General features: G+C 42.0%; 1 protein-coding gene across 7 annotated transcripts in view; it reads right to left on the bottom strand.

The window, feature by feature from the left end:
* The window catches only part of LPGAT1 (lysophosphatidylglycerol acyltransferase 1), a 104,574-nt gene that overhangs the window by 14,768 nt on the left and 77,304 nt on the right, over window positions 1-12,502 (bottom strand). The gene's annotated exons all lie outside the window — the stretch shown is intronic.

Below are 12,502 nucleotides of genomic sequence, written 5' to 3'. Positions count from 1 at the left end.
GCTCGGCGCTCATTTTCCTCCGGCGATTTTTGTCCTGTTAGTTGCGCGTGCATTGGACGAACCGCTCGTGTGACGCAAAATCAAATTTGACTGTTTCAGCAAGCAGCAAGCTCACTGGCACGTGCGCACACACCCTGGCAAGGCATCCAGATTAATCACTCTGAGCGCGCTAAACACGAGCGCGCGCTCTTCACCTTGGCCGTAGCCTAAGACAGTAAGAAAAAATGATAAACTATAGTAGTTTACTTGCCTTTCAACTATTCAGATTTATCACACAATCATGATCTATATTCAAATTCAGTTTGAAATGTAGCTACTTCCAATACTATCCATCTCGGTTTAATAATAAAAGTCTTAAATCATAATAAAGGTGGGTCACACTATTCAGGTCATTGTCTCCCCTCAGGCCAACACTCATATTTGGTCTGCTATTTAAGTTCACAACATACGAAAAGAGTTTGATTTCCCAGTGTAACACAGATAAAAACAAACGGTAATTATCTATATGGCTTCTGTTCATTTAATCACAATTTTCCTACTACTACCATGCATGTCCAAATCACAAAATGTACTGAACATTGGCAAATGGTAAAAATATAACCCACTAATGCATGCACAATGGAGTTAAATATATATTTTTTTATATAGTGCCAACAATGTACTCCGCGCTTTACAAAAGAGACTATATAGGAAATTATAATACAATAAAGTACAACAAAGTCCGACAATAGGAAAAGAAATCCCTGCCCCGGAGAGTTTACAATATGTAACTATGTAACAATCGAAGTGGTATGTTGGGAGAGTTACAGACAGCAGGTGAGGAATAAGTGCAGTAGATGGCAGTGCTTGGCCACAATGGTTGTTAGGAGTAACTGTGGGTGTGGGATAGGAGCCATGAGTCTAGGACAGGGGGTTTGCAACTTTTCAGGGAAGAAGAGCCATTTTATTAAAAAAAAAAAAGGTTTTTGTCCAAAACACATGCATGAATATTACACCCCCAGAAACACATACTGTACCCCACACTAATAAGTATAAGCATTAAAATACGACAAACTTTAATTTAGAATTAGGGAAAATAAAAAAATATGTGGGGGAATAAAATGCATCTCACAATAATAAGTCCCTTTATTTTACCTTTTTCCCCATGGTTTTTCTGTGCAAAACAGTTTGTCATTTTCAAATACACGATACATACACAATACATAGACCTGCAGTCTATCCAGTGCTGCTTCCTGAGACGTTTCTCTTACTGGGTGCACATAATACCTTTGAGCCTCTCAGTGCTGGTTATACCTTATGCCTATCAGGCTCTGATCCTATGATATTATTGGCTTGCTTAGCCTGTAGCAGTTATTAACCCCTGCATTACTGCTTGAGATTATCTCTGCTAATTATTGGTTATCCTTGAGATATACTCTTCAGTTGGTTGGTTTAATTGCCACTAGTCTCGTTTGGGCATACATTTACTAGTGACCACTTTTGGATCACTAGATTATTTTATAGGTTGCCATATTGTGTATTTTTATTTTTTTAGTTGTTCAGTGTGTTGGTCGTTACCGTCCATATAGGACTTGTACCCTTTATCACTGTGATTTGGGGAACGGGCCAGAAGGGCATTTTGCCCCCCTTATTTGTCTTGATCCCTCCCCCTTTTCCCTTATTCCTTCCCTCGCCCTGTGTTCTCCCACTCCATGTGCTGTTACTCACACTTGTATGTATATAGCCGACCTTTGCGATCATCTATACATATTGTGTGGTCATATTGTGGCAATATCACAGTAACATTCTTTATAACATACTTGTCATTTTACTTTTTATTTTCCTTCTCATTTGAGTGCTGGGTACCCCTTCGCCCCCATTTCTTGTACAATACATACACACCAATAAACTTAACCCCCCCCCCCGAAATACACACACACACACACACACACACACACACTACCACCCCTCCCCCCCAAATACACACTATTAACACCAAAATACACACACAGGGCCTGCCTCTCTCCTCACTGACCTGGGTTGGCACTCCTCAGCTGCCGCCTCTCTCGCCAACTCTGCTGCTGGTAGCTGTAGGGGGGCCAGCCGGCGCAGGTCGGGCCTCGTTGCCGCTGGGCATCTCCCCAGCTGCTGGCCTGCCTCCTGGACTGTCCCACGCCGAGCCAATCTGTGATGTCAGTGCGCCAGACCTTCTCTCTGATGTACTGGAAATGCGTGCCGGCATCAGAGAGACCCGGCGTGGGACAGTGCAGGAGGCAGGCCAGCAGCTGGGGAGATGCTGGGCGGCAACAAGAGGCCCGACCAGCGCCAGATCCAGCAAGAGAGGCAGCAGCTTGGTAGAGGCTACCTGTGGACGGAGGAGAGCCGCATGTAGGTGCAGAAAGAGCCACAGGTTGCCGACCCCTGTTCTCGGCTATTAAAATGCCTAATTTAAAAGGCATGTTTTTTGGTTTGACTTAAAGGTGGAGAGAAGGTGCTTCGAGTAATGACATTCAGTAAACTGTGCATGATTTTCTGATCAAAGTCCATTTAAACCAGATTTTTTGTTCTTGCTTATTTATGTATTTAATATGATGTAGTGATTACACTCCATAGACATTTAAATAAACTACAATAGTGCTAAATATTCAATGCTGCCCGGTTTCTTTAAAATAAGCCAGGTTTTTATAATTCACAAGTTTTACTGCTTTGTTGGCTATGAACAGCAATCAAAACAATGATACTGTGGTTTTCAACTTGTGTTTTAAAAATATGTTCCAAAGCTCCATTTTTTTCCAATTACATTTAAAATGCTTAAAAATGAAGAATTGTGCTTTAAAGCTCCTGCTTCCCAGAGTTCACTAAATGGCTACCTATCAGTTTCAAGCAATCCTTCAGTCAGTGTAACTCAGCAGCTACAGTGTATCCCTATATCACTAAGGTACCATTATCTATTGTTACAGTTTGCAGCTCAAACTGCTGGTAATATTGGCAACAAATTATCACAAACAGGAAAGTGATGCAAAAATCTTGCACTGCTGGGGACGTGTGTTAAAACTTACTTAAAAAACAAAACAAAAAAAAAACCAATGCTCAGTATATTGAAACTCATTACAAATGGCATTAAGAGTTAAATAAAAAATAAATAAAAAAGGAAGTATTATCCAATACTGGAGAACAGATTTATTTAACCAAACAAAAAAAAAAAAAAATTAAAAAAAAACAACACATAGGATATTGCATTGATTGCTCCTTTAAAGAGCTGGCCCCAAAACAGGTAAATCACTAAGTTTTGAATAATTAAGTGAGACTTATTATTTTAAATCAAAATCAATATCCCTGCAAATATTGTAATAAACATGCTAAAATAATGGCACTTTCTAGATTAGAGCATTGTTAAGAATTTGGCAATCACAACATTTATGGAAAAAGTTTAGCCATATACAAAATAGTAGCATCAAGCTATGCAATATTTAAATTGTGTAGATCTAACATGCCATCAGAGAAGCAGAAACTACATTGAACATTGTAAATGCCACCCCTGTAAATCAATTCATTTCACTGTAAACTTTTTATTTTAAATCTTATCAAATGAAGGTCTTAGAGGAGACTGAAACGTCTGCTGTGTCAATAAAAGTAACAATAGACAAAATGTAGGCTTGGGTTGCTAGAAAAGTTGGTTTTCCATAGTCTGCTACTTTGTGCTTTTGCTATTACCGCTTGTGCTTTTTAGTGTAAGTGGTTGTATATGCTTGCTTTAACCCAGCCAGGGCATTATTGGCCAGTAATGCCCTGTTCTTCGTGGATTATTACTGCTCAACCCCGTTATAGCGCGATCCGCTTATAATGCGGATCCGCTTATAACGCGGTTTCAGCGTGGACCCCGAATTTGCACACACTCACAGCACACTGCACACACTCACAGCACACTGCACACACTCACAGCACACTGCACACACTCACAGTCAAATACACACACACACACACACACACGAGAGAGACACTGTCTCTTTAAGGGAGCTTGCTCTCGCAAGACGGAAGCAGAGACAGGGAGAAGAGCTGCATGATGCCGAGTAAGTGCTGCGTGCTGTTGCCGCTGCCCCACCGGGCCTGGGAACGCTGGGCGAGTTCTCAGCTTTCCCCCTCCGGCGGACGCGGTACCGCGCTACAACGGGGTTAAGCTGTACTATTATAGGCTAAATGTAGGCTTATTTCATAAATAATAGACACTTTTGTATAGTTAAATAGATTTTTTAATTAAAATAAAATGGTAAACACATGAAACCACCTCTATATACGCTTACACTGCAGATATCTATATCCACACAATGCCGCCCCCTCTGTGTATACACATACACACATACACACACACAACCAGTTCTACACACACAAACTCTGCTGCTACACACACATGCTACACCCATAAACACTGCTGCTGACACTGACACACACACACACACACACACTGGAGCTCTATACACACACACATCAGCTCCACACACACACACACACACACACACACACACACATACACACACACATCAGCTCTCTACACACACACACACACCAGTTCTACACACACAAACTCTGCTGCTACACCCATAAACACCACTGCTGACACTGACACACACACTGGAGCTCTATATACACACACACACACACACACACACACACACACACACACACACACACACACACACACACACACAGTAGCTCTATACACACACACAAACTGCTGCTACACATACAACAGCACAACACACACACACAATCAAAAATGCAGCCACTTACTAAACTTTGCACTCTCCCCCCCACCTCTACACACAACACAACACAGCACCTCTACACACACAACATACACACACACACACACACACACACACACACACACACACACACACACACACACACACACACACACACACACACACAAGACAGCACCTCTATACACAGCACCTCTACACACAACACAAACTGCTGCTACACACACATGCTACACCCATAAACACTGCTGCTGACACTGACACACTGACACACACCTGGAGCTCTAGAGACACAAGACAGCACATCTACACACACAACACAGCACCTCCACACACACACACACACACAAAACAGCAGCTCTACACACACACACACAACCAGTTCTACACACAAACGCTACACCCATAAACACTGCTGCTGACACACACACACACACACACACACACACACACACACACACACACACACACACACACACACACACACACACACACACACGAGCTCTATATAAACACACACAGTAGCTCTATACACACACACACACACACACACACACACTGCTGCTGACACTGACACACACACACACACACACTGGAGCTCTATACACACACACACACACACACACACACACAGTAGCTCTACACACACACACACAAACTGCTGCTACACATACACCACAACACACACACACACACACAATCAAAAATGCAGCCACTTACTAAACTTTGCACTCTCCCCCCCCACCTCTACACACAACACAGCACCTCTACACACACAACATACACACACACACACACACACACACAAGACAGCACCTCTATACACAGCACCTCTACACACAACACAAACTGCTGCTACACACACATGCTACACCCATAAACACTGCTGCTGACACTGACACACTGACACACACCTGGAGCTCTAGAGACACAAGACAGCACATCTACACACACAACACAGCACCTCCACACACACACACACACACACACACACACACACACACACACACACAACAGCAGCTCTACACACACACACAACCAGTTCTACACACAAACGCTACACCCATAAACACTGCTGCTGACACACACACACACACACACACACACACACACACACACACACACACACACACACACACACACACTGCTGCTGACACTGACACACACACACACACACACACACACTGGAGCTCTATACACACACACACACACACACACACAGTAGCTCTACACACACACACACAAACTGCTGCTACACATACACCACAACACACACACACACACACAATCAAAAATGCAGCCACTTACTAAACTTTGCACTCTCCCCCCCCACCTCTACACACAACACAGCACCTCTACACACACAACATACACACACACACACACAAGACAGCACCTCTATACACAGCACCTCTACACACAACACAAACTGCTGCTACACACACATGCTACACCCATAAACACTGCTGCTGACACTGACACACTGACACACACCTGGAGCTCTAGAGACACAAGACAGCACATCTACACACACAACACAGCACCTCCACACACACACACACACACAAAACAGCAGCTCTACACACACACACACAACCAGTTCTACACACAAACGCTACACCCATAAACACTGCTGCTGACACACACACACACACACACACACACACACACACACACACACACACACACACACACACACACACGAGCTCTATATAAACACACACAGTAGCTCTATACACACACACACACACACACACACACACTGCTGCTGACACTGACACACACACACACACACACACACACACACTGGAGCTCTATACACACACACACACACACACACACACACACACAGTAGCTCTACACACACACACACAAACTGCTGCTACACATACACCACAACACACACACACACACACAATCAAAAATGCAGCCACTTACTAAACTTTGCACTCTCCCCCCCCACCTCTACACACAACACAGCACCTCTACACACACAACATACACACACACACACACACACACACACAAGACAGCACCTCTATACACAGCACCTCTACACACAACACAAACTGCTGCTACACACACATGCTACACCCATAAACACTGCTGCTGACACTGACACACTGACACACACCTGGAGCTCTAGAGACACAAGACAGCACATCTACACACACAACACAGCACCTCCACACACACACACACACACACACACACACACACACACACACACACACACACACACACACACACACACACACACACAACAGCAGCTCTACACACACACACAACCAGTTCTACACACAAACGCTACACCCATAAACACTGCTGCTGACACACACACACACACACACACACACACACACACACACACACACACACACACACACACACACACACACGAGCTCTATATAAACACACACAGTAGCTCTATACACACACACACACACACACACACACACACACACACACACTGCTGCTGACACTGACACACACACACACACACACACACACTGGAGCTCTATACACACACACACACACACACACACACACACAGTAGCTCTACACACACACACACAAACTGCTGCTACACATACACCACAACACACACACACACACACAATCAAAAATGCAGCCACTTACTAAACTTTGCACTCTCCCCCCCCACCTCTACACACAACACAGCACCTCTACACACACAACATACACACACACACACACACACAAGACAGCACCTCTATACACAGCACCTCTACACACAACACAAACTGCTGCTACACACACATGCTACACCCATAAACACTGCTGCTGACACTGACACACTGACACACACCTGGAGCTCTAGAGACACAAGACAGCACATCTACACACACAACACAGCACCTCCACACACACACACACACACACACACACACACACACACACACACACACACACACACACACACACACACACACACACACACACACACAAAACAGCAGCTCTACACACACACACAACCAGTTCTACACACAAACGCTACACCCATAAACACTGCTGCTGACACACACACACACACACACACACGAGCTCTATATAAACACACACAGTAGCTCTATACACACACACACACACACACACACACTGCTGCTGACACTGACACACACACACACACTGGAGCTCTATACACACACACACACACACACAGTAGCTCTACACACACACACAAACTGCTGCTACACATACACCACAACACACACACAATCAAAAATGCAGCCACTTACTAAACTTTGCACTCTCCCCCCCCCCACCTCTACACACAACACAGCACCTCTACACACACAACATACACACACACACACACACACACACACACAGCACCTCTACACACAACACAAACTGCTGCTACACACACATGCTACACCCATAAACACTGCTGCTGAGACAGACACACACACACACACACACACACACACACACACACACACACACACACACACACACACACACACACACACACACACACACACACACACACACACACACACACACACACACACAGCACCTCTACACAGATATACAACAGCACAGCACACACTGCTACTGACACACAAACTGCAGCCACAAAGAAACTGCAGACAGCCACTTACTTCTTTGCCTACCCCTCCATCCCCCCCCCCCATTCCACTGAATCTGCTCAGAAAATCCCAGTCAGCTCCGGAGGGGGAGGAGTCCACCCGTGGCTGATACGTCCTGACCAATCCCCTGCCCTGTCTCAGAGCTGTTACTTCATTCAGACAAATCCCCTGCCCTGTCTCAGCTGTTCTGAAAGCTGATTGGCTGGAAATAAACACATTCAAAACTGCACTTTGCAATCGGCTTAAATTCCGGGCATTACTAATTGAATAATGCCCGGAATTTTAACCAATCAGAGAGCAGGGTTTTCAATAATGCCCGGAATTTTACTGTTTTAGCCTATAATGTGCGTTACAGTGAAACTGTGCCTTTAAATGACTGTCATCAAATCTTGTCACAGGTGACAATGTAGGTCATTTCGTGACTGTCATCTGAACCACAAGATGACATTACGATCATGTCATTTATACTCATCTATCGTTCTAAATTTAATTTTATTGTCCCATTGGTCGTTATCAGGCACAGAACATCTGCTTTATTTCTTTTCAACCAACATCTGTGCTCCACCTTTCAGCTAGATTTTGATCAAAACTAAAATTACGAGGAAAGTCTGCAATGTCAATATTTCTTTGGTGCTTCAGGGACTGAACTGGAATGTGTTACAGGCCCCTACTGAATTAAAGCGTTTTAAAGGATAGAGCTGCTGAACAATGTTCTGAGACATTAGGAGCAGAACATTTTTTTCAGGTTTTCATACATCTCTTTAGGACATAACCTTTTCAGTGTTTTATTTTCCTTCCCCTTCATGTACTTATATACCAAGAATACTAAATCCATACCCTGATTAGATTTGCCTAGGATTGTCTTGGTAGTATTTGTAATGAAGTGTTCCCAGGCAAGAGTTTGAGGAATTCAACATCTATCCCTTTCTTTCCAATTGTTTTCATCTTTCTTTATTTTATCATTAGAAATATAACATGAAGCATGCGAGAATACGGTTTCTATCAATTTAAAACATGCCTTTTATTTTAGAAGTACTGTACTGCTCTGCTACTTTATTCAACACTGCATACTGTATATCTAGAACAAAAACAAATGCAGTGAGCTTCTATCCCCAAAAAGCATGTAGTAGATATCACGAATGGCCCACCTGTGAGCACGTAATTAAGGGTTAACACACAGCTAATGAGCTGACTCACTTTTCACCTATGCAAGGTAACTCAAATGAGTAATATCTACCCTCAATCAGTCACAATATACATCTTAACTCCGCCACCAAAGGGGTTATTAAAATGTACTTAGAGCCTTTTGTCTGTTTAATCTGAAAACTATGCACTTAACACAAATATCTTTTGTAGGAATGTCTGAAAATGTAAATTACTCTCTACAAAACGTGCAACAGTTCAATCAGAACCTAAAAGTAATTACTTATTAAAGTTTACAGTTAATATACAAAAAAGTGCTTAGGTTACAGAAAAAGATTACAAGAACGTACAGAATAAAATGAAAACCATTTCTTAAAATAAAAGGATCAAACAAATATAATTTACGTTATCGTATAACATTGATCAGATCTTTTCCCAAAGGGTCTCGAGTGGAAATTGGTATTTCACGTGTTCCAGCATGAACACTCCCGTTGTTGAAATTGAATTCATAATACCAGATTCAGGGGTTATATTCTAAAACATTGTTCAATGAAACATACTTTCTGGGTGTCTCTTCAACTCACCCCTTTTCATCAGTCTGCCCCAATGACAGTTTTACGACTAAAGTTATAATAATAATAATAAAAAAATAAAAAACTTTTAAACTTTGTCTAACTATATAAAAAGACTTCATAACTTGGTTTCTAGAACACAAACGCTATCTTCACTGCGTCTGCGTACGTAATATGTGCGCCTGGATATGAAACATGACATCTTAACTTCTAGTTTTGCATGAAAACAGATAACGGTCCTTTGCACCTCCTAATCATGAAGTGTTTGGCATAATTTAGTGCGGGTAATCGCAACTGTTACAAATATCAATTCGTTATTCTTTCGAATCGCTGTCAGCCCCTGGATATTTCACATTTACTTACACTTTTGGGTCGTCATCTTGGCCACGCACCCCTGATACACCAGAGATAACCCAAAAATGCTTTTAAATGTACAGTGAAAGGGTTTTAGTTTATTCCCCTCTGACAGGGAAGAGTTGCAATGCCATTTCAATCCCCTCACTTGCAAACCCAGGTCTTGACCCCAGATACCCTCAGTCCCATAAAACACAGAACTAGGCCTTGTCAGTGGTGTGACTGGCAATAAATACAATTCTTGGATTTTTAAGTCGATTTGCAAGTTAACATTAACCTATTGTGTGCCAGATTGATTAAAATACTTACAATTCTACTGTAATGAACATGGCAGACAGTATTATCACTTACAGTATTTGCACAGTATAATGGCATTGCGTCACAAAGAGTTGCTACAGGCTCTCAAACTGGGGCCTCCCCCTTCTGAGACCTATACGACTCCTTCCATCTGAATTATTTTTTACACATGAATTTTAGAATACATAACAGCCTCATTGATCCTAGAAAAATAAACAGACATATTTGCAAATAATAGCACCCTGTACTGGGAGAAAAAAAGTTATTCAAGGATGTAAGCGTTCAAAAACACAAAAAGGTCATATCATTAAATGCCATGTCGTACAGATGTGGTCTTGAATTTTTTTTTTGCATCATTACATCTATATACTGTATGTAGATTTTTATATCTTGGTACTATAAATGACACAAACTACAAAAGATTTGAGAACAGTGATTCTGAAAACTATCTTTAGGTCCTACAGACTACACATACCTTACTAAAAGGATCATGGGGACTAAAATAATAGCATGAATTGTACTATAAAATGTCACCTTTCAGGATATGTTACATGAACTTATTTATACTGATCTTGAACACTTGGCATTCAGGTCAAACTACTTGTGCCTGTACTTGTTCTAGTCAATCTTGGGAATACTAATGTTTCCTTCTCTACTGCAATGTGTTGATTGACTACAAAAAATAAATAAATGCAAGCACTATATTCATGAATGTAAAATACTCACCATATTTAGAACAATTTGCAACTGAAAAAAATGGTTAATAGAAAGGCTTAATTCCCAAGCATAATGTTTTATTTTCCCCCTGACCTGTAAATCTTTACTGAATACACACGCACCGCTGTGCAATGCCTGATCTACAAGTCTCCAGACCAAGGGATAATCCAGGTGCCCTGACGCAATGCTTTGAAATAGAGCTGAAATACACACTCGTCAAATAAACGGGGGAAAAATTATTTCCCAAAACACATTTATGTAGCAATATCAGCTCTGAATGAGCATTCATCACACTGCTCTGGTAGGTGTTTGGAAACCCATCCAGCACTGAGAAATGTTTAATTTGGTCTGGGGTATTGAAATGTAGTAAATGCAGACAATCACGTTGCATGAGTGGATGGAGGATTCTCTAGTTTTGATAGGTGGGGATTGTGAAATACAGCTCAACCCCATTATAACGCGATCCGTTACAACGCAAATCCGCTTATAACGTGATGCAAGCGTGGCTCCCAATTTTCATATTTATGATTACATTACAACACGATTATTGGTATCTAAAATACTTTATTGTGCAATGCATACAATTGTACATTATTTCTAACGTGATCCGCTTATAGCGCGATGTGATTCTTTGGAACCCAAGCACAGCGTTATAAAGGGGTTGAGCTGTATTTGGAACTGCCAATGGATAGTTGACAAAGCTTATTGGAGAGGTACAGAAAGAATTACATTGCAGGAAGTGCACACAAATACTCAATATTTTGACTATACTTTTCTTTATAATACACAAGGTAATTTTAGGGGGAGAGGTCTCAGGAACAAATATTGCACCTTTAATACTTCACTGCTTACAAGGCCACTGAGCTTCTGGAAAAATTGTCACGTCACTTTTCTACTACTGTGGCTGGAATACAATTCTTCATTAGGCAGATTGTCCCAGAACATAATCAGGGATTCCGGTTTTAGATTTTAACCGCAAAATACTGGAACAGCAATTAATCATCTTGCACATCTGGTTAAAACCAGAAATTCTGCAGAATTTCCTAGTAGTTCCGACTATTGTAGC

This window comes from Ascaphus truei, chromosome 4 (genome assembly GCF_040206685.1).
Source record: "Ascaphus truei isolate aAscTru1 chromosome 4, aAscTru1.hap1, whole genome shotgun sequence".
In the NCBI taxonomy this organism is placed as follows: Eukaryota; Metazoa; Chordata; class Amphibia; order Anura; family Ascaphidae; genus Ascaphus; species Ascaphus truei.
This window is presented reverse-complemented; position numbering and strand designations above follow the sequence as displayed.